General features: G+C 39.3%; 1 long non-coding RNA gene across 1 annotated transcript; it reads right to left on the reverse strand.

Moving 5' to 3' along the window:
* Positions 1 to 5,402: 5,402 nt before the first annotated feature.
* On the reverse strand, positions 5,403 to 8,606 carry LOC148132952 (uncharacterized). Its single transcript, XR_015747003.1, has 3 exons — positions 8,499 to 8,606; positions 5,674 to 5,775; positions 5,403 to 5,474 (listed from the first exon to the last, which is right to left on the reverse strand). It is a non-coding gene; the product is annotated as an uncharacterized LOC148132952 (long non-coding RNA).
* Between the last annotated feature and the right edge of the window lie 15,042 nt (positions 8,607 to 23,648).

Raw genomic sequence — 23,648 nt, forward strand, 5'->3', positions numbered from 1 at the left:
ATATCTTTCACTCATAGTTAATAAAGGATTGCCTTCAAGGGAATAAAATATAAAATAGCCTATGGCAACAGAGTACGCAGTTGTTGCTCTCCAAACATTTTAGCAGGACTAGGTATAGTTCCAAAGGACTGGAAGATACCAGTCTGTCTCCTTATAGCTGATGGGAAATGACATATGTAGTGCTATATTGCATAAGCAAAGCAAGCTGATAAACAGCCTTTCTTAAGAAGCCATCATAACTAGAGCATCAGTATCAGACTGAATGAGCTCTGCCTAAAATTAGGATGGAGTTCTGTAAATATATTTTAGCTTCCTTAGATGGAACGCTTTGGTTTCAGAATGCAGCAGCATTCTTTATAAATATGCATTTATAACATTTTTTTTGATGCTGAGCACAATTTGGCCAACTCAGTAAACTCTATAACTGCCAGAAGAAAATTGAGAAGGCTCTAAGGCTGTGTATCTTCCCCTCATCCTCCAGCTTGCAGCTGCAGAGCTGAGATCAAATATACCTTATTTCCTCGCATTTGCAGGCTCTTTGAAAGATTACTTTCCTTACTAAATGGATTCTGTATATTACTTTTAGCATTAGAATCAAAGCATGAAACTAGCACGACTGATTTTCCATAATTCTCCAAATAGATTTAATACCTTTCTGTTATACTGTTGAGGTTCAAGAGTGGAATTAATAACTCCTATAAAATGTCTCTACTAAACCATTTTCTTAACACCTTTGCAGAAATTCAGAACAATCATCTGGATCTAGTGGGGAAGGTTGATTCAGTCACTAACACCAACCCTTCCAAAGGGCCCAGCTGTGTTGACCCATACTCAAAGTAGGTCAATTTCATGAAGCCCTGATGGCAGGAAAAGGCTCATTCGGGGGGAGGTGTGCTTGGGGGGGGGGGGGGAGAGGGACGGAAGGCAATGAGGGGGGGGGGATTTTAATGGGCTAGGGGGGGGGCTCTGTTGTTTTTTTTATTGGATGGGGGGGGGGGAAAACTAAAGAAATAAATTATTTGTATGGTTGGTGGGTTAAAAATAAAAAAAGAGGAAACAAACACCACTTTTTGGTTTGTGTTTTTTTTTTACTTTTTTTTTATTTTATATTTATATGAGGTACCTCATTTTTTTTTCTTTTAGGCCATTTCCCTCATGAGTATCACCCAATTACTGTTGAGGTGAGGCTCTCATTGCTGCTATGTTTATGTCATATAGTAGAAGCACTGCAGAAGGTGTTTCAAATCATTTATGGGGAATCTCACTGAGAGATCTCTACTTAAAATTCCACTACCATTTTTTCTTTTTTGGTCATGGTATCCAAATTAGGTCTTTTTTGCATAATTCATACAATGCCTTCAAGGAATTGCATGGAAGTCAACACAAATTTCTCTTCCATCTATCAGCTTCCTTTGTTCTCCCATCTCCCACCTTTCTTTGGCTAGTACTGAAAAAAATCTATTAAGGAAGAAAGATAGAGCAGCTGTCAGTGGGACAGTCTGTCAAGAAAATCAAAATGGCAGCCATGAGGAAAGCCCTGCTCTTTTTCTTTGTGTATCAAGATGTTGCCTGAAAGTTAAAAGGGGGGAGGCCTTCAATCACATAGTCACCAACGTGAGTTTTTTTTATAAAAAGTCTTCCTGGTGGACATCTGTATTAGGCACTTAGAAGGTTATGGAGGTTTGCTATCAATGGCAAAGTAGCAACAAAATGTAGTGATTGATATGCTTTTATATCTGCACAGGGGAAGAAAGGATTAATATTAAGGCACAGAGTTACATACCTGTGACCGTACTCTGAATGTCTGAAGAGACCTGAAAATAGTCAGCATAGCACCGATCTCTCTGGCTTAAGAAGAGCAGGGAGAGAGAAAGACCGGTCATCTGGAAAATCCCTGATTTTTATTTTCATATTCACATGCATACTTTCAAAAAACAGGAAGGAGCAGCAAGCAGTCATCTCATATCGGGATTCCTGCTTCACAACATGTTCTTACCTCCATTTATTATGTATGGATAGGTTCTTGAGCTGAAATGCTGACATGTTCTGATAGGTCATGAGGAAGCAATCTGGACTATATGGATAACTGCCAGTGGTTGTTAATGATTGCACCATCAATGCTGACATTCTGCATAAACAGTTATTAAGCTACCACATCTTTCCCTGCAGATGTGTTAGAATATGACTCCTATCACTCCCACAGACATCACAGCTTGATATGCTAAATTGGGAATGACAGAAGTTCATGACCAACACAGATATCAAGTCTTTTAAATTTACCCAGCTTTCTAGTACTAGTTTTCCAGCCCTCATATCCTTGCTCAATAAAACTTTATTTTTAATTTCATGTGTATATAATAGAAAATGTACAGATACAACAAATTAAATAAATTGATTTTTCAGGGTGGAAAATCACTTGTTTTCTTGATAATTGAATTCTTATTCCCTTAAGTGGTTTTCTCACTTTAAAATTTGATGAATTTCTCCTAGTATTTGGTTACCATAAATGAGTATCCTATGGGCAAATCTTAAGAGCGCAGCAATTGGATGTTTCGGATTTTTAAACTTTGAGGTTTATATTTTAATTTTCCCACTTTCTACTTTGATTTAGAGTTTGTTTTTTGGCTGTTGTTCTTGTACGGGTAGTATTGAACCAAGACTTTTCGTCAGCATAGCCTTCCAGCACCATCTGGCCTCCATTGACCATTATACTGGTTCAATATTTTCTTCAAATAGATTTGCTTTCCAGGGAAACTCAGTTAAATTGATATTGATTGAGGTAGGTATTCTGAAGCAGATCTGAATCAATTAAGACATATTAACAGGGCACTAGCTGCTTAGGAACAATGTGCAGAATGAATATAAAACATAAAAGAATATGCAGAATGACATCTATTATAGATTTTATGGAGATAGACATGGGGTGTCTACATTATTCATGACTATTGATGTCTCTACTGCACAGAATGAAAGCCAGTAAAAATGATTGAGGAGCATCTGTTGTTGTACCTACAAGTACTCCTACCTATAATCGTACATAAATATCTGCCATCTTATTTTCATTTATTTACTTAATTTGTTGCATTTATATACTGCTTTTTCTACAAGAGTTCCAGGTAAAGTACAAAGTACTGTACCTCCAATTTTATTTTCATAGCAATATGATGGAGAGAGCAGCTGGTCCAGAGTTTACCCCAAAAGCTACATGTTCAAATGGAGACTTGTAACTGTCTCTCCAAGATCCCAGATGGATGCCTTAATCACTGAACCTCAAATGTTGTATATATTTCATTCTTTTATTTGCTTTTTTTTAAATTTAGTTTTAGGGTTTTGTAATGACATCACAAATGCTAATATATTATAGACATATCTTACCTAATATTATTATTACCAAATACATAACATAATTAGAAGAAGTATTACATGCAAAAAAGAAAAGAAAATATATATCAAGGGAAGCAAAAGCAAAGCAAAACAAAACAAAAAGGTATCTAAGAGTATGTATATATATACTCTACTTTTCTTCACTGTAAATGAAGTGAAGTTCACTTCTCAACGTACAGCCACATTTGGGACCTGAATGGCTTTTGTAAGTCCTTGCAGCCATAAGCCAAGTCAGACCTGATTTTATGGTCATTTTTACAATGGTTGTTAAGTAAATACTTCACAGTTGGTAAATGTTTACTTAACAACCATTACATGGTTTCTAAGGGCAAACCCACTTAATTTAGTTTGTAAGGGCAAACCCATTCTTCTGAATGGGTGGGGTTTTTTGTTTTGTTGGAAATCAACAAAAAAAGTCTCAAATTGAGATGACACGACATGAGGACCCTGCAACCAGTCATAAATGCATGTCAGTTGCCAAGGGTCAATTGTGATCGTGTGACAATGGGGGTAATACTATGGTCATAAGTGAGAGGACTGGACCTTTTTCAGCATCACTGTAACTTCCAACAGTTGCTAAACAAATGGTTTATACAGGTAGCCCTAAGTAGAGGGCTACCTGTATAAACAGTCACTGCTATTTAAATTAGTTCAACAAAGAATAAACAGAAATCACATTAACTACTTCTGCCTCTCCGTTAAATCCAAGCTAATTCAAAGGCTAAAGATTTACAAGATTCATTGAATCAATGTTTAGAATCTGATATACTAACAGAAGAAGTACTCTGTCACCTTCTTGCAACTGCCTCAGCATGATTTAGCCAAACTTCTTCATAAACTGATCAGTTCCCAATTCCTGGAATATATTTGAATAGTTTAATATAGACTTCCCCTGTATTAAATCCTTGGCTTACTTTGTCTAATTTGTAAGTAAATGCAAGTACTACAAAATGCCCCTAAGCTTTCATTGACCTCTTTCCAAAGGAAATACATCTGGATAAGCATCTGAAATGGCTCAAAGCAAGACTGTCATGCCCATATTTGTTGCTGACGCATTTATGATACAGGGTAGGCAGTGAGAGTGTTGCGTCAGCTGCTGTGATAAGGGGAAAGAAGACTTCATAACAGACGGGTTAGTGCGGTTCCCAAACATGCCCAATACACTCACAATTAATACAGATTTATAAAAAAATGGTCCCTATATTAGCAGCATTGAAGACTCACCCCCTCAGCACGCTGTGTTGAGTCTGGATTGTAGCGAGGAATATAATTATGAGCCATGGTGGCGCAGTGGTTAGAATGCAGTACTGCAGGCTACTTCTGCTGACTGCTGGCTGCCTGAAGTTTGACAGTTCGATTCTCACCAGGCTCAAGGTTGACTCAGCCTTCCATCATTCTGAGGTTGGTAAAATAAGTAGTCAGATTGTTGGGGGCAATATGCTGACTCTGTAAACTGCTTAGAAAGGGCTGTAAAGCACTGTGAAGCTGTATATAAGTCTAAGTGCTATTGCTATTGCTAATTCATGGACGTGACTCACAAAGAGGCTCAGTTCAACCTCTTGGTCCCTCTTCACCAAAGTTTACGCTCTTTTAGCAAAGAAGATTTATTAATAAGAATAAAATGTCTAGCAGCTATTGGGCACCTGCTAAGACAAAAGAGGGGGAAATACCTAATTGGGGTTGCAGCTGGAAGTTTCTTGCAGCTGCAGGAAATAAGAAAAGCTAGATTGGGTAAACAGATGTTAATTTAAAATGCAGGTCAATCCCAGACATCATTCTATGGATTCTTCCATAAGGGTATGTTTGTCACCTGTACTTTGTACTTTCATCAAGTTTGTACTTTCATCCCTGTGAACAAATTTGCTTTGAATTTGTTTTGAAGCAAAGGGGTCTATCTATGACAGAGCAGGGCATTTCCCCAAATCTGGAGAGCCAAACCAAGCTGAAGAATACAATTGCATCTCATCTCTGGAAACTACTAATTTCATTCCTTTCCTTCAAGACACTTCAGACTTACACCAGTCAGGCTGGTAACTGTGCATCCTGTGAGCACAACAGGGTGTAATGTGGCTTCACATCAAGAGCTGAGACTGAAATTAAAAGAAACCAAATGAAATGTGTGTGTGTTTTTTAATTGACTTGCTGCTTTCACCTTCACCAAGAGAAAAGCTGGGGAAAAAGCCATATGCAATTGCCAGCATATATTAAACTATATAAAATTGCTTTTTTTTTTAAATTTTGTTTTTAAATACAAGAAACATGGAGAAAAGAAAACCTTTAAGGAAGAACCTGTAAACGGAAAACATCCTTCTTCTCTCTTCCTGCCATATGCAAACATCCTCCTCAATCTTTCCCCATCTGTGAGATGCAGTCTTTCCTTCCTCAGTTTTACTGAAAAGGAAAAGTATAACATGAAAAATGGAAATTTCAAAACGGCACTTGTGCTGGTAACATGGCAAGAGAAGAAAAATAGAAATTGCTCTTTGATCCTGCATTTGACAAAGAAAGTTATGAATAGCACCCTTATAAATATAAGCTTCATACATCAAGGGCTAGGAAAAGTTCCCTTATGAAATGCCCAGTAGCCTGGTTTCTGATATAACAATCTTGTTCTAATAAACACAGTATATAAACCAAGAATAAATTTTATCCCATGAGCACTTTCTTCCTTTTTCCTTCTGCATTAGCCAGAATATTCAAATCACAAGTAAGCTGGCGTTCCTCATATAAATAAATAGGTTTAATTCTGGTTTAAAGTTCTGCTTTATAGAATGGGATTAAATGCGGGAGGGAGGAAGGAAATATGATTTTGCAAATTTAGGATTACCAGATCTCTGAAGAGGTAAAGGAGATCATGATTGGAAAGAAAGACAAATAGGGGAGAAAGAACACACTGTTTAACTTTCTTTACCCCATGTCAAAATTCACAACAACAAAAAATGTACTTGGACCTACAATGTATTACTTTCTCCAGCATCAGAAAGACTGCTTTTTTAATTGCAACATTTTCCAAACATTTTTTTTCTTTTCAAGAACATATGCTAGTGATAATATAGAACCAATGCTGACATGCTTTCCAAATTTCACCATAGAAACGTATGACATTCATGTGATTTACAGACTATAGTGATTACAGATAGACTTGAAGGGGCTCGATTGAAACCAGGGGCTGAAATCAGGAAATAAATTTAAAAACACCCATCTAGGCTGTTGTGTGTGTCAACATATGAGGGAAAGAGAGTAGCAGACAATTGACAAGGTCACAATACATAAAAGTTTAAAGGGCTACTCATGTGATAACAGTCCAAAATGTTTTTAAAATGCAAGGCATTCATAAAGTCAGACAATATTTTATTTGAAGGCTATGCTTATGGATCAGAGGGCATGAGCACAAAAAGAAAGACAGCCTCTTTGGCCCAGAAGCTTAGCAAAGTGAAGAGTTTTCAGTTCCAACTTACAAAAGATGTGTGCAGAAAGCATGTTAGGTATAAATGCTCATTCTGAATAGCCTTGTTGGTGGATAGCACAACCTGTTTCTGCTATGAATCTTTGCTTTGTTTGGCTTTGTTTGACACTAGTTGCTTTGTTATAATTTTATTTCTTTAAATCACTGCTGAAATAGGTTTAGCCTTTTCTCTTTTGTTCTGGTGCTCCCTCAGTTTCAATAGAAGGGAATATTTGTAGATCACAGTTGAATAATGCAGTCCTTGGTGCTCTCGGAGTGTGGGTGTTTTCTTGCAGATTAGGTTATTATCCAACTAGGTAACATCATCAGGGCTAGAAGGAAGTGGAGTTTGCTCTGTTTATATTATATAAACGGCTTGTGTAATTACCATAGAATATGGTCATCATATCCAATCAAAGAATTACCAACTCAGACAATCAACAAAAGACTAATCAAAGAACCACCAAGAACTCACCCTGAAAAACCAATAGGGCAAGTCACTAGTATATAAAAAGAGAACAAACCGCACTTTCTTCTAGCACTGAAGATGTTATCTGGTGGAGTAATGAAACTTCTGCAAGAAAACAAGCTCAGAGAGCATCACTTCCTTGGCTTGTAAAACAATATTCAGAAGTTGTTTTGTTTTTGTTTTTAAAGATCACCTTATTTTTTTTAATAAATGGAAAGCTAATGTACCCAGAATGGGTTCCGAACATGTTAAAGGTCCCATTACTTGGCTTTAATCATCATGCCTGCTGTTTATATTTATTTAATGGAAGCTTTCCTTGTTTAAATGCTGTTTAAATTGTTTTTATTACTTTAGAATTGTAATCTACCCAGAGTCCCTTTGTTGAACTGGGCAGTTATGGAAATGAATGAATGAGTGAATGAATGAAATTAAATCTCTAGTCTGCATGCATGCATGTATACAATAAATGATAGTTCAGGAGCTGGCTTTGACACCTATTTGCTGTTCCCCTTATTAACTTTTATTATTATTATTATTATTGAAGAGATTTATTTTACAAAGTAAAAACAATACAAATTTTCAGAAGTTAATAAGCCAAAAAAAAAACACCCAAGAAATAAAGAAGAGATACAAAGAAACAGCTTAATCTCCTTTACAGCAGTTATAAATGCATTTTACCCTCTTTGTCAAAGATTACATCATAATTTCCTGTTTTCCATAAGCTACACTTTCTAATTATCAAATCCATAAATCTGAAGTCCATTTTTTTTCTGTTTTCAGTAGAAGTACCGTGCAGTAAAGGGTTTCCAGCCACTGAGAAATATAGTTATTGGCTTTGTTTTTTCTTAATCAATTAAGTTTCGATCTCCTATTTCCCAAATTGCAGGCTGGATCCAAACCAGGGAAATTGTGAAAAAAACAGGGCAGTGTGGGGCAGCTTCGTGCTTGAGGTTTGCTTCTTCAGCTATAGCAATACGATTCTGTTGATAAACTGCTGCAGATAATTTTCAGTATCATTTACACTCAGCAAGCTCCCAGACAACCCCTATCTCCAGATCAGAGCAAAGAATCCCTGAACAGGGACTTGATAAGTGCATCTGCCTCCATTATCATCTGTCAGGCAACGTTTCAGTTTTATTTGACCTTTTTTCTTCTTCTTGCATGTCCTTCCCCCAGTGCAGTTTAGCATGTGAGCCTGACCTGCCTTGTCTCTGCCATTCGCAGCATGCTTGTTCCACAGCCTCAGTCAAGGGGAGGGCCATTTTGATTTGCTTCCTGCTGCATCCGGCAATGGGTGAATCCAGGAGAAAGAACAGGTCTCTTCTATAGTGGATTTCCTATCGGGTTCCTCTCCAGCTTAATCCAAATCTGTACATCCAATAAGCGTTGGATGATTAGTTAAAGATAGTTTTAAAGCTCCTTGTAAGTGTCCTCCTAATCTTTTTATTGCATATCGTTTACTCTTGGCTTGATTCACTGGCTTTTCTCCTTAGTGGTCCAACTGTAATGGTTATGTCAGGTCCATTCATATGTGCAAAGTATAGGGTAGTAGTTTTCCCACAACTGTCTTACAGTGCTTGCCAACTTGCTTTGCTTTCATGTGTGCGCTCACAGAAGCGGTTGTTAAACCGCTTGCTGCCCACCACTGCCTAAGACATTTTACTTCCATTTCTTTATTGGAATTTGTCAGAGCATTTGGCAGTGTGACTATCTTTATGAGATAACCCAGGAGTAACACACAGCACACAGAGATTTATACATTAAGAGTGGTTTAATATACAATAGGTATATACAGACAATATACACGTGGTAGCAAAATACCTTTACAAGCAAGCTTTCTTCTTCCTAACATACGGAGAGCTTCTGCACTGAACACTGGCCACAAGGAAAGAGAACCATGCCTTCTAATGGCTGCCTTTTATATACACACCTCTTAAGGGGATCTTTACTCTCCAGTCTTAAGGGAAATACTCTGCTGAATCACTCTTGTTACATCAGCCAGACTTACATCAGCTTCCCAGCATTGTGCAGCTACTCACTGCAGGTCAGTTCTTAAATCTTAATACCTTAACAGAATTGTTCACGGTTTCCAAGCTGTCTCTTTTATCCTTCACACATACAGTGAGATCACCAATGGAACAGAGAATGCACCTGCATCTTCCATTGTTAACTCTGATATATAAGTATGGATTTGCATTCCCCTGTTGGCACCCCATGTTTTGAAGGACTTGATTCAATTGACATCATAGCAGCCTTCTGATATTTGAGGGGCTGCCACAAAGAAGAAGGAGTCAACCTATTCTCCAAAGAACTTGAGTGTAGGACAAGAAACAATGGATGGAAACTAATCAAGTAGAGAAGCAACCTAGAACTAAGGAGAAATGTCCTGACACTGAGAACAATTCATCAATGAAACAGTTTGTCTCCAGAAGTTGTGGCTGCTCCATCAGTGGAGGTTTTTAAGGAAATTGGACAACTATTTGTCCACAATGGTATAATGCAGAGGTCAGCAACCCACAGCTCTGGAGCCACATGTGGCTCTTTCATCCCTCTGCTGCACTCCCTGTCGCTCAAAATGTGTCACAACTGCCAATGTGTGTGACACCTGCCATCACGTGATTTACTGAGTTTTTCGACTCCCGGTAGGCCAACCATGGGTACATCCAAGAAAGGGAAAGTTTCAGAAGAAAACAGAATGTTTAATTCAACTACATATGCTAGTTTTGTAGCCGCTCAGGAAATAGTCAGGCACAGGAAGGGTTTTGTGGCTCCCGGTGTTTTCTTTTCTTTTCTTTTCTTTTGAAAATTTTATTTGGGTTTTCACACAAAAAAAACATAATACAAATAAACATCTTTTTTTGAAAGTAGCATGGTCCCGGGTTACACTTCTTCATACAGACACAAATTCAATTTCATGCTCATTTTTGTGTTCTATTCCATATCTTATTACTGTTTTACATTTTCTATGTAGTTATTCCCCTCTTTTAATTTTCTCAACTTTATTTTGATTATCTCATCTCAATTCAAATCATTACATTTATACTTTTGTCTGTCCTGTTTCAATTTCATATTATTTTTTCTCATTAAACAAATTTTCTCCTGTACTTACTAATTGGCGTATGACACCTTTATATCTTTTAATTTTATCCATTCAACTCTTATTTAAGCTTCAGTGTATACCTTTAAGATTATAACATTCAATATGATACATAACTTCCAATCAAATTCTGCTTGGTACATTCTTAAAATACACACTATATTCTTAAAAAAATTATATATATATATATATATATATATATATATATATATATATATATATATATATATATATATATATATATAAATAAACACTCATTCCATTCCAATTCAATTCTATCATTAATATTCATTAACATCTTAACATCTTTAACATTTCTTTTCAATTAAATATCATACTTCCTTGGGAACACTTATAAACTTTCCATAATTATTATTTTTTCCATATTTCTCTTCACTTATATTCTATAAATCATTAATAATAATTAAAATGTTCCCATCCTTTCCTAATTTAATTCTCTCATTCACTTTATTTCATTTGTTTATTAACAAGCATTCCACTAGATTACAATAAATATTTTATCCATCATTCTAAGCATATTTTCAAAGATTATTTCTATTTGTAATATAACAATACTATCTTCTGTACCTTTGCAGAATGCCTTTTACAATTAAGTTTTCACCCATTATCTCCAAACAGGCTTATACTTTCAATTCTTATACCTTTGCCCTGTTTCTCTATATCTTGTTTCTGTCCTTTATGACTTCTTTTCCTTTCCTTCTTCCCTCTCTTCTTCTCCCTCCCCTTTTTACCCTCTTGTCTCTCTACTTCTAATTCTCTCTTCTGTAATCCCCTCTTCTGTTGCTCTCTAATATTATACTTATTTTTCAAATTATTCTTCTTTTTTTGGTTGTTTTTTCAAATCTTAAACTTTTCATTCTCTTTCCCCCCCTTTCCTTTTTTCCCCCCACATAAAATTACTTGATCATTAAAGATGGCTTCTTCTTTGTCCCAATCTTCTTGTTCTGCAAGTGTTTCTTGTTGTTTCTCATAGTTCCAGATCTCCATTTCTAAGAGTTGAAATATGAAGCCAAAAGAACCTCTCCCTTCTTGTGCATCTTCTTTGTACTTTTTAAGTTCCATTTTCAGTTCTTCTAAAAGTGGTGCCATTTTAAACACTTTTAAACAACCACCTGATTGATTTTAGTCATTTAAATGCAGTAACCAAAAATCCAGAGATCACCAAGTAATTCAAATAATCCCGAACTGTTTCTTCTTGCTTCTTTTTTCAACTTTCTCTTCCTGGGGTTCTACTATTTTGTTGTCAAGTTTCAGTTAAAATGTATCTTTTAGGAATCTTGTTGAGGTTTTAGTTTCAGGCAGTCTCCTCCATTCTTCCAGATCCTGCCCTTTTATTCTTTTTCTCTCCTTTCCTGCTTTTAAAAGCTTTTAAGTATCCAGAAACCTTTATTATCCCTTTGACTTTTTATTTTCAGCTTAAATGCCTGTTGATGTCAAAGTGGATTTTTTTCAATTTCTTGCTTAAGTCTCTTAGCTGTCAGTATATGGAAGAGAAGAGAAAAAACAAAACCAAATCCTTTCTCTTCCCTCTCTCCTTCGCTGCTTTAAAATCTTCTTTGGGAACAATGTTATTTTTTTTTATAGTTTAAATTCCAGGATACCTTGCATTATTCCTTTGCAGTTTAACCTAGTCAACCAAGACTTTCTCTTCTTATCTTCCCCCTGCACATTCTCTTCCAGTCGAGTTCTTCTTTGAGGTGGCCATTTCTGACCACCGCTGCAACCGCCAGCTGAGGAGGAAAGGGAGTAATGGCCAGCTGAGGAGGAGAGATGAGATGCGCTGAGGAGGAGATCGGCTCTCCTCAACCCTGCTGGCAGTCTCCCCTCTTCACCACCTCTATGGGGTGGCTTAGCCCCAAAGCCAGCCGGCTTGGGGCGCTCTGGCGGCGAGCACGGATCAAAACCACGCACAATCACGGTTTCGGTCTGTCAGCGAAGAAACTCAAATCGGAAGTCCTCCCGGTGTTTTCTTTTCTGTGGGAAATGGGTTCAAATGGCTCTTTGAGTGTTTAAAGTTGCCGACCCCTGGTATAACGTATCTTGCAGTGGGGTTGGATTAGACAATCTCCAAGATCCCTTCCAACTCTGTTATTCTAGACCTGCTTTGACTGTTTGTATTTATCTCATTTAAGGATTTTATGACTTTACAAATCATTTTACCTGGTTCTTCAAAACTTGGCAAATTTTGACTTTCAGATCACCATCTGTCTTGACAACTAGGTGCTTCATGAGCAATTTCCTGAATGCTGCTGTACTTAGTAGTATTCCAATGCTTGCATATTTAATTACAAGTGCAAAATGTTTGTCATATTTTCCAACTGCTAATCCCCCATCCTTTATTTTCTTATTAACACACTCATATCTGTGACTAAATCTTTATGCTATTCTTTAGAACTACAGTATGCATGTATGTATGCATAGAGCTATTATATTTGCTTTAGATTGCAGACATTCCAACAAATTAACTGCATTGTTTTTTCCCCATTTAACATGATTTTCTGGTCTTTTGTAATAGTTCAAAGTCTATTCTTAAATACAGGCATGTTGCATAAGGCAATATAGATGTTTTGATTTGCATTTAATTTAGGCATACTAAATGCTTCTTGAAATATACCTGCTCATTATATGATTAATCAAACGTTTCAGTTTAATACTATATGCCTTTTTCACATATATCTACCGCTGTCTCATTTACTAAATTCACTTTTCCTTGGCAAGATTCATCAAAGCTTATAAACACATCTTGATGGCAAATACAGTATACTGACTTGACATCATTATCCAGCAATAATCTATTTTCCTTTCATGACCGGTTAAGCATTTATGATGCGGAAAAAAAAATGTCAAGGCCCTAAAAATGGTGCAGAGAAAAACAATAAGGTTTATTGTGGGCTGGAGGCTAAAACTTACGATGAATGGTTGCAAGAACTGGATATATCTAGTCCAGGGGTGTCACACTGGATTTCTTTGAGAGCCAGATCAGCATTGTACTTCTCCACGGGCTGGCTGGGGGGGCGGGGGGGAGGAGACAGGACGAATGCCTCCTGCAGCACCATGCTAGCCAAAACAGGGTGTGGGAGGGCTGCGCATAGCTCCCCATGCCCTATTTTGGCTACCAAAGGCATCGCGGGCTGGTTCTTTGCTATTTCCAGGTCGACCCAGCGGGCAGATTTAAGCACGCTGTGGGTTGGGGCTGGCCCGCAGCCCTTGAGTTTGACACCCCTGGTCTAGTCTAATGAAGAGAAGGATATTTGAGAGGCTGTCACAGGAGGTCAACCCACAGGGGCTGAGAAGAAGGGAAAAGGAGGGGGGAGGAAATGCCTTGCCCCAAGTATGTTGTGCTTCTTCTTTGCCTGAATCCGAATCTTTGTAGGCAACATTATTTTGAAACATTGGCAGGACTGGCTTGGGGGGAGGGATTGGCAGAGACTCTGAAGTGAGCTGGGGGGGTTGTGTGTGTGTGTTGTCACTCTCTTTCTTCCTCTCCCTCCTTTTTTGTTCGTGAGAAATCTTGATGAATCAACCCAATTAAAACCAAAGCCATGAATTAAGCACCCCCCCTTTTTTTGTGGAAACAAACAAATTGCAAAACTTTCTACATTCATTCCTCCCTCGGTCTCCATTAAAATCACCAGAGACATTATTAAAAAGATGGAGGGTGTGTTTTGCCTCTAGCTGCCAGCGCTTTCTCTCTGTCTCTGTCTCTGTCTCTGTCTCTGTCTCTGTCTCTCTCTCTCTCTCTCTCTCTCTCTTAGTTACAGTCTTAATTGGTGCAGTTCTCAGTCTCGTTTATTGTGTGGTCATTTTAAACATATGATCAGGAGTTATTTTGATCAGGAGTTATTTTGTTTTATTCTTTTTTAATGGCCTATTTTAAGGAACCTGAACCTGCTGTTGTAATGAAGTTAGGCAAGTGGCAAGAAAGTGTGCACTCTTTTGCCTTGGGATGAGCAAGTACAGCTTAGGAAGGACAAATGGACTGCTAAATTGGCCATGCCCACCCAGTCACATGACTACCTAGCCACACCCACCCAGCCAGTCATTAGGCAGATCAAACTATAGTCCGGCCCCCCAATAGTCTGAGGGACCGTGAATTGGCCCCGTTTAAAAAGTTTGAGGACCCCTAGATTGAGGACAAATGCCTTTTACCAAAGATTAATTTAAGAAAGGACCATTCTTCCTTCCCCAAAAAACCCGCATACTTTAATAAACCAACAGAGCTCTTGTACCACTGGGCTACCCCATTCATTTGACTGAAAGGATGAAGATGAACTACTTCTCCCCTGGCAAAGATTTGCAGGGTCCTGATTAAGCCTTTGTGTGTATGTTGTATTTGTAAGTAATCACAGGCTCCATTATCAAGACTAAATACCTGCTGCATTCATGGAATGCTTTGTTACAAAGAGATTGCAGTGAAGAGTGGCTTAGTGGGCTTGAGAGGGGATTAGAGGAATTCCTTGCGGGCAAAACCACCAGCGGATATTAAGTTGGATGTCTGTTTGAAAGCTCAGGTTGCAAAATACAGGTTTCCCAAATCCCCAACAGATACATTTCTAAAGCTTTTACAATGCTCATTTAAATACTTTTGGAATATTGCCAAACTGATTTTCCTTTTTTATTTTTCCAAATCTATGCCAAAGTTCAGGTACAAGATAGGTGCACCTATATTTTCAGCGGTTGTTAAATGGCAAAGTAATTAGTTTCTCCATTAAAATAAAATACCTTGCGGATATCCCTTGATCCTGACCTATCAGCCCTACAGTTTGTCTCCATCTATTTATTGTCTGTACTTACCGGATACCTTGCCAAAAAAAAAAAAAAGTGAGAAGCTACTGGATCAACTGGTGATGGTGGTGATGGAAAATAAATAAATAAATAAAAAGTAAATGAATTTCCGTGGACACTATCTCTCTGTAATCAAGATGACAGAGCAAGAAGCCTGCATGCAGAAGCTTTTCTCAGTTACCATAATGATGGCAGCAGGGCAGAGGTGGTATTCAGCAGGTTCTGACCAGTTCTGGAGAACTGGTAGCGGAAATTTAGAGTAGTTCAGAGAACCGTCAAATACCACCTCTGACAGGCCCCACCCCCATCTCTTCTCTGCCTCCCGAGTCCCAGATGATTGGCTGGGTCTTCTTTTGTTGCCCTGCACAGGAGAACGGAGCTGGAAAGCAGGTTACTGAGGTGGGGAGGGAATGGGGATTTTGCAGTAACCTTCCCCTGCCGCATCCACCAAGCCATGCCCACAGAACCGGTAGTAAAAAATGTTGAATCCCACCACTGCAGCAAGGCAATACACTTCCCAGGGTAACTCTCCCTAACAGCTGCTGACTTGGAGAAAGGAAATGGGGAAGAATTATGCTAATACTTTGAAATGTGATATGAGGAGGGAGTAAAAGATAATCAGTCATAAACAATACATATACAAACATCAAAATATTGGGAATTTCCATAAACAAGACACTAAACTTCAGATGATGGATGAGAGAAGGGATTGATTAAGAAGCTCTGCCTTCTCTGGTTGCACAGAGAAACAACATTATTTAGGAGCAGAAGAGGCACGGAAAACATGGCAGAAATTCCCTCCAGAAGAAGCACAGTAGAAGATCCTGATATAAAAACAATGCCAATAATGTAGCAAGGGTCAAAGGGTGGGAGGGAATGGCTTCTCATCAGGGGAAATAAGAGAGTGGAAATAAGAGAGAAGGAGATACGTGCCCTGAATTAGAAAAAATAAAGTTTCTGAATCATGAATCATGAAAAGGAGAGCCAATCACAGAGGGCTCCAAAAATACTTCAGGAACGAGAGAGAAAATCTTGAGAGACTGTCATTTCTGGGTTTCTTGAATCGGCTGTTATGGGAAGCAGGAAGCTGGGCTGGATGGACTTTTGTTCTGATTCAGTGGGACTGATCCCAGAACTATCATGACAGGGCGGATCATTTACATTTTTCCATCATGGGATGTGAAGAGCAATATCCCCCTGAGATGGGCATCTTGACATATCAAGCACATAAGGCGGAGTACCTGAGAATTTGCCTTTTGAATTTGGAATCAACCGGAGTGACTTTCTGTCAACTCTGGAATTCAACATAGTTTAAGAGACTAGCTGTTCACAGATGTGAATGCAAGGCAGGGAAGGAAAAGAATGAGAGGAGTGATGGGGAAAGAGAGGAGAAAGAATCACAGAAAACTCAGGAAGAGATGCCAAATATCTTACTGGGAGTCACTTTCCTCTATTCTGGTGGCCAAGATAGGTTTCTGCTTGGTAGTGGGTTGCCATTGCCTGTGGTTGGCTGTGCAAATATAAAAGCTACTGCTGCCTGTCACCATCATTGACCATGGCTGCTGTTATTTGAAAAAGGAATATACCTGTTGCCTTATTACCTGATAGAGTAACACAATAGTGGGATCCTACCTGTTCCACTACCAGTTCAGTGATCGTGCGCGCGCACACCTAACACACCAACTGACGCCTGTAGCACCAATCAGCTGAGAGGATAAAGGAGAGAAAAGCGGGTGGGAGGGCCAATCCCGTGCTCTTCTCTTCTTTCTCCTCTCAGCTGATCGTGGGAGGCTTTTTTCATTACTGGTTGGACTGAACCAGGACAAACCAGTAGCATATCACCATTGGTCTAACACAGGGGTCCCCAACCACCGGGCCCTGGACCGGGACCGGTCCATGGATCATTTTCTACCGGGCCGCCGGTTTGCTGGGCGCCGCCATCTTGTTTCGACAAGAAAGTGCTTCCGGGTGAACTTTTCCGGTTGGAAAGCGGCGATTGGGTGCTGTTGGAATCCTCGCGCCTTAGTTTCATCGAAGGGGGGGGGGCGGCTTCGAACGAAGAGCCATCCCGATGGTGAAGGAGATTAAGAAAGCACAAAAAAGCACAAAAAAGGTACAAAGGAGGAGTTGAAGGTGGCGGGGAGAAGCGGGGGACGGCTGGCTGGCCGGTCGCTCTGCTCGCCTTGCCTTGGTCATGCGTGCTGATGCCGGTACCGGGCCATGGATCATTTTGTGATGCCGGTACCGGGCCATGGCACAAAAAAGGTTGGGGGCCAGTGGTCTAACAGATCCAGGGTTATACTACTACCTTTATCACTGACACAGAGATTAAAGGCGTTGGCTGTGGAAGGCCTTCTCGGACTCACTGCCCGTTACCTACTATGCTTTTTCTTAGAATTGTCTAGTTGTCACTTCTTTTGATGACTTCCAAAGATACTATATCACCTTTTGTAAAAAGAACTTCCTCTTGTGTAGAACTCCAGGATATATTATTCTGTTTAAGTTAGGGACAGATTGCAAGGTCTTTACCCTCATGGGATGCCTCCTGGAATGAGTATAGTAAGTGGAGGTGCATCTATGGACTTTTAGTGGTATCCTATGATACTTCTGGGAAGATTTGACACTTCAGAATGAGGTCTCGTCTCTTACAGGTAAGCTTGTGATGCCCCACTCTATATCTATTCTGAGCCAAACAAGCAACGTACTTGAGTGCTCACCCAGGGCCTGGAGTCAAGAAAGAGCTGGATGAAGCTGCAAGCTGGGGGTGGAGATTAGCAAACTGGGGCCGGGGATGTGTGTGGACTCACTTGATCAGCAGGTTGAATTTTTGCCCAGGGGTGCCTTTGCCCAGTTTCAACTGGTCTGCCAATTGTAACTGTCTTGGAATGTTACTTATGCTGTCATCACCTTGAGATTGTGTTTCTACAATATACCAGTAATATATCCGAGTCTGCTTTTGAAAACTACTGTACCTGAAAATCGCATCAGGTGCAGAATGCAGCAGCCTGCTTGCTAGTGAGTGATAGCTAGTTTGGCATTGTGAAACTTACATTGCAGGCATTACATTGGTTATCAAAATGGTTTCAAAATCATTTCAAAGTGTTGGGATTGACCTGAAAAACCCTGTACAACTTAGGTCCGTGATTCTTAGGGTACTCTAACACCTACCAATCTGTGCAAGTAGCCTTGAAGGAAATGTCCAGATTCCTTCCCACCAGGATAGCAGGGAAACAAGGAGTCCAGAAGAAAGTCTTCTCGTTGGGTGGCTCCTCATGGGATCCAGGCAGTGATGCGCTTCAATTGGTGTAACAACCAGTTTGGTGATCGCATGCCTTGCGCATGCACGCCATTTTTAAAAGCCCATTTTCAGCTATAATACTTACCTTCTACTGCAGCCCCAGCGAGTAAAGCAGCTGAGGTGTGGCAAAACCACTATGCCGCGTGAATCAGCTGTGCTCCAAAACAAGGAAATAAATCATAGGAAAGAGTAGGGACAGGTAGGTGGGTGGGGCCAAATGATCACCGGAACTACCAGTTCACCCAAACTGATCCAAACCAGTAGAATGCCACCCCTGGATCCAGGTGCCCTCCATTTTAGTACTTTAAAAGGCAGTGAAGTCCATGTTTAACATGAAGAATTAAGGGCTTAGGCTGTTTTTACAAGAGCCACTTTGATTATTTCCTCTTTTTAAATTATTTTTATGAAGTGAACACTTAAGGTAAGCAGACTTGAGTCTATTGTATCAGGAGAGGATATAAATCATGCAAGAAAAATATATACTCTGTGTTATATATTTGCATACTTGTAATACTGCATTATGATTGGTCCGCCAATACTGCCTATTGATTGGTCCATCCTGACTACTTGAATACTGTTTTGTAATTGGTCCGCCTGACGGCGGGAAGTTTAAGGAGCCGTCATTGGCCGTGAGCCATGAGCAGCCGCTATAAAAGAGGCTGCCGCGGCTCCGGTTTTGTTGAAGTTACTGAGACCAAATAAAGAGCTGAATTCACACTGGTCTCGAGTCAGATCTGTTCCTGCAACAGAACACTCTGCACTTCTCCAATTATTATTTGTTGACTCTGTAATTGTACTTTCAGAATCCTTTTAGATTCTGGCAGTCTACAGCAAGCAAACAAGCAAGAACTATGAGGTAAATAATCAGGAATTTCCTGCTTGTTTTAAGAAATATGTAAAACCCTCATGGAGTGCAAAAGGACATAGATGGAATCATGATCTCTTGCACATTGTGGTGCGGTGAGACAGCATTACAGACAGATGAGGTGCCTGCACACGTTTCCTGCGTTGGTGGACACAAAGTGCTGTTGTCATTCTCAACCCACTATTGCTCGGTCTTTAAAAAAAGAAATCATCACTTTACTCACTCTGTCTTTTTTCTCTCTCTCTCTCTCTCACACACACCACAATATGTTATCTGCTTGCTAGAATCGGCCAAATGTATGTCCCCCACATTCCTGAGAGGTTTCCAGATGTTAGGTGCCAAGGAAGTGTTATTAACTACAAATCGTGATAAAAGAAGTCATCACTGTTTTTTTTTTTTAATGTAGTCAGCTGTGCCTTTTTGGGAGCTACAGTGATGAGTCACCAATTAAATAAAAAGGAGTAGTCAACTGTTTTAATTGAGATTTATAAAACCACATGTGCTTATCCGTTTATGAATGCTGAGTTTTAGTTATAGCCACCTGTAACCCCTTCCCCTTTCAAAATGCCATAATAAATTTCCCTTTCCCTAAATCACAGGAGCATTTGTTAGGGAGGGTTGGTAAGTCTTAAATGGCACTAGGTAACATCCTTCTTAACCAACTGCCCTCTAAAACTTTCAGAATCCCTAGACAGTCTGGCCAACAGCTATTACCAGCTGGAGGGTTTATGTGTTCATTTAAATAGCTTTTTATTCGGTGCTGCTTTTTTAAAAAAAGTGCTCATAACAGCTGGGAGTCAAAATCCTCACACTTTCAGAGGTATGTAATCATAGCATCAAGAGATGAATTATATTACGGGCCACGTAGGGGAAATGGGGGGTGGGGGGTGGGAGGTAAAAAAAAAAGCCAAGAAAATGGCCACATGTCATGCAGATCTACTTTAGACCTTGATCTACTTTATCCTTCTGCAGGCTGATGCTGCCCTTATTCCCATAGTCCCATAATTTCCTTTGTGCTGTTTCATTTTTATGTACACCAACATCAGGAGTGGGATTCAGTTCGCACCTATTTGCTAGAACTGGTTGTTAACATTCTAAGCAGTTCATAGAACCAGTTGTTAGAATAAGTTATTGGCCTAATCCTGTAAGGAAGGCAGGAAGGAAATATTCTGGTGTTGCTTACAGAAACTGCCTCTCCGTTAACTCTTATTACATTCTTGGCAGGACTAGACTTCCTGTCTCAGGAACTTCTCTGGAGTTTTTTTCCCCTCCTTTGCTGGTACTTTGCTTGTGTGGAGTGACCATTTAAAGTTACAATGGCACTGAAAAAAGTGACTTATGACCATTTTTCACACTTACGACTGTTGCAGCATCCCCACAGTCATGAGACGCCAGGAGAGGAGATGCGTGCCTCGATGTGAGTGATATTGAGTTGGCCATGCCCAGCCAATAACATGATCACCAAGCCACACCCACCAACTAGGCCACGCCCACAGAATCAGTTGTTAAAAAAATTGAATCCCATCCCTGACCAACATGGTTATAATGATATCATTACATATTTATTTATGTATGTAGTTCAATGTTCCATTCTTACTCCGAAGAGTTTAGGGTGGCATACTTAAAACATGGTGACCTCCCCAAATTTTGGACAACTACAGAACATCAATGCTTGACTATTATCTACTTTAATTAAGTCTTAATCAGCAATGAATATTCCTAATGTTTGCAGATACAGTGATTCTGTTGGAAGGGGGAGGTGTTTTTTTTATCAGTAGGTCCTTTTTTGAGTACTTTTGAGCCACCTTATTCAGCCACAGATTCTGCAACTTCCAAATTACAGGGGAATTACATATGAATCTCTTTTACAACTCATTTCTTCCAGCAATGTATCTTACATTTACAAGCCAATCCCATGCGGCCAGCTGTAACAATTGGAAATGGTTTGTGCATCACACTCTTTTTTTTAAAGGGTGGTTGCAAACTTAGAATATACCATCACATTCTAAAAGTTCTGCTGAACCATTTCAAGGTCATCCATAATTTGGCAAAACTGAAACTCAGAACATCTTGGTTGACAGTTAGAACAATTAATCAATTAATTAATTAATAATCAATTAATCAATTAATAACAATTAATCAACTTGCCTCCAGAAGTTGTGAACGCTCCAACACTGGAAAGTTTTAAGAAGAGATTGGACAACCATTTGTCTGACATGGTATAAGGTTTCTGCCTGAGCAGGGGGTTAGACTAGAAGACCTCCAAGATCCCTTCTCACTCTGTTATTCTGTTTGGGGGTTCAGAATCAAACAATACCCAGAAAAGATGAGTAGAGCAAGGGCTGGTTCTGTCACGCCCTCTCCTCTCAGCTGCACCCAGCATTGAATATCCCATTCGCTTCTTCCCTACCCCTGATTAGGAAGTGCCTCCCTTTCCACCAGCTATCATTTGCTGCTGTGGTCAATGTCCAATAGAGTTCAGCAATGGCAATCGCACTTAGACTCATATATTGCTTCATAGTGCTTTATATAGCATTCTCTGAGCAGTTTACAGAGTCAGCATATTGCCCCCCCTCCCCCCCAACAATCTGGGTCCTCATTTTACCAACCTCAGAAGGATGGAAGGCTGACAATCTGTTCACCCTGTTGCCCTCCCTCCCTCCATTTTTCCCATCAGCCATTGCTACCACCCATATCCTTAGTCACCAACCAGATGTCTCTGAGATGCTGGTCTGCAGGAGATGGAGATATGCCTCTTTCCCTTCATTGCCTTTCAGCATTTTTTTCTACAAGAAAGATGTTTCAGCCTCCTGAGCATTTTGGTTGCCTCCTTTTGTTCTTTTCCTGATCCTGATTCTCAAAGGTGGCAACCAGACTTCTATACAATATTCCAGAGATGGACTACCATTGGCAGTTTTATTTTCGGGCTCTTCCCCATACATTCCTTGCATGGTATTTTCTTTTTCACACTTCAGTTGCCAACTAAACTTATTTTCTTTACTCAGATATTTATTATAACATCAAGATCTCTTTTCTACAAGAACCCCAGATGACCACAATGTACAGTATATATATATATACACAGTTGGACAATAGTGTTGTGGAGGGATTTTATTGGAGGGGTGACTCAGTGTGCATTCGTTCAGAAGAAAGAGCTGCTAGAAGATGCACTTCTGTATTGCTTCCATTCTATTCAGAGTTTTGCACCATTTGAGTATTTTGTGGTACGGGGGGAATCAGGATAAGGATTCCTAAATCATAGGCTGATGATCAGACAAGACCAGCATGATGGTAATAGGAAGTACAATGAGGGTGGCAAGGCCATTCAAATGACAATGTGATGCCTAATGAAGAAAGGGTAACTAAGTAAATACAGTAAGAATACCTGAGTTACTCTTTTGTTTACCTTTAGAGTTTATCCTATTGAAGTTTGCTACAAAAGAAGCATTAAAAATTATATTTGTACGAGCTTCCAATATATCTAGGAGCTGGTTTTGAATGGAAATTATGTAAAATATGACATTTCTTGTTTTGAGATGCTGGCAGATGTTGCATTGAAACAGCTGCAGCTACTTTGACAACATATTGCCCTTGAATGACAAGGAGTCCTAATGGAATAATGGTGGACTAATTGTTTCTTTCTTTGATATAAAAGATGGCACTGTAGGACATGGGTCTCTTTTGCTGCCAAATGCAAGCATAGATGCATGTATAAAAAAAATGACATTAGATCTGTTCCATTAATTATGTGGATAATGACTACTAAAATAACACACCAAAGATACTTTAAATGCTTGATATTAACATAATAAGTAACTGAAAAAATCATACAATTTTATTTCACATAATTTATTATTTGTGTATAGACATGGATTTAGAGATAGCATATTTTTTCCTGTTGTTTCACACAACCACCCTTTTTCTGTCAAGAGACAAAACATTTTTGTATTACTACCTTAATAAATGGCATATAAATCTCAAAGTTCCTATGGTCCTTTGATTCTAGAGGGGTTAGTTAATAGAGCTCATTCACAAAGTCAAAATCCCATTCACCCTGCTTAATGTTGAATATAATAGAACTTGGGAGACTAGGAAAATGACAGCCTCTGTGTGTGTGTGTGTGTGTGTGTGTGTGTGTGTGTGTGTGTGTGTGTGTGTTTGTGTGTGTGTATTACAAACTATTCTAAAAATACAAGTTCCAGGTATACTTGTAAGAGAAGAAACAGACATCCTGCGATCTCCGGAACTAAAATTACATTTATTATACTTACTAAGCTTTCATCA

The sequence above is a fragment of the Notechis scutatus genome, chromosome 1 (assembly GCF_049901735.1).
Source record: "Notechis scutatus isolate UNSWTSFEM ecotype Mainland chromosome 1, rNotScu1.2, whole genome shotgun sequence".
In the NCBI taxonomy this organism is placed as follows: Eukaryota; Metazoa; Chordata; class Lepidosauria; order Squamata; family Elapidae; genus Notechis; species Notechis scutatus.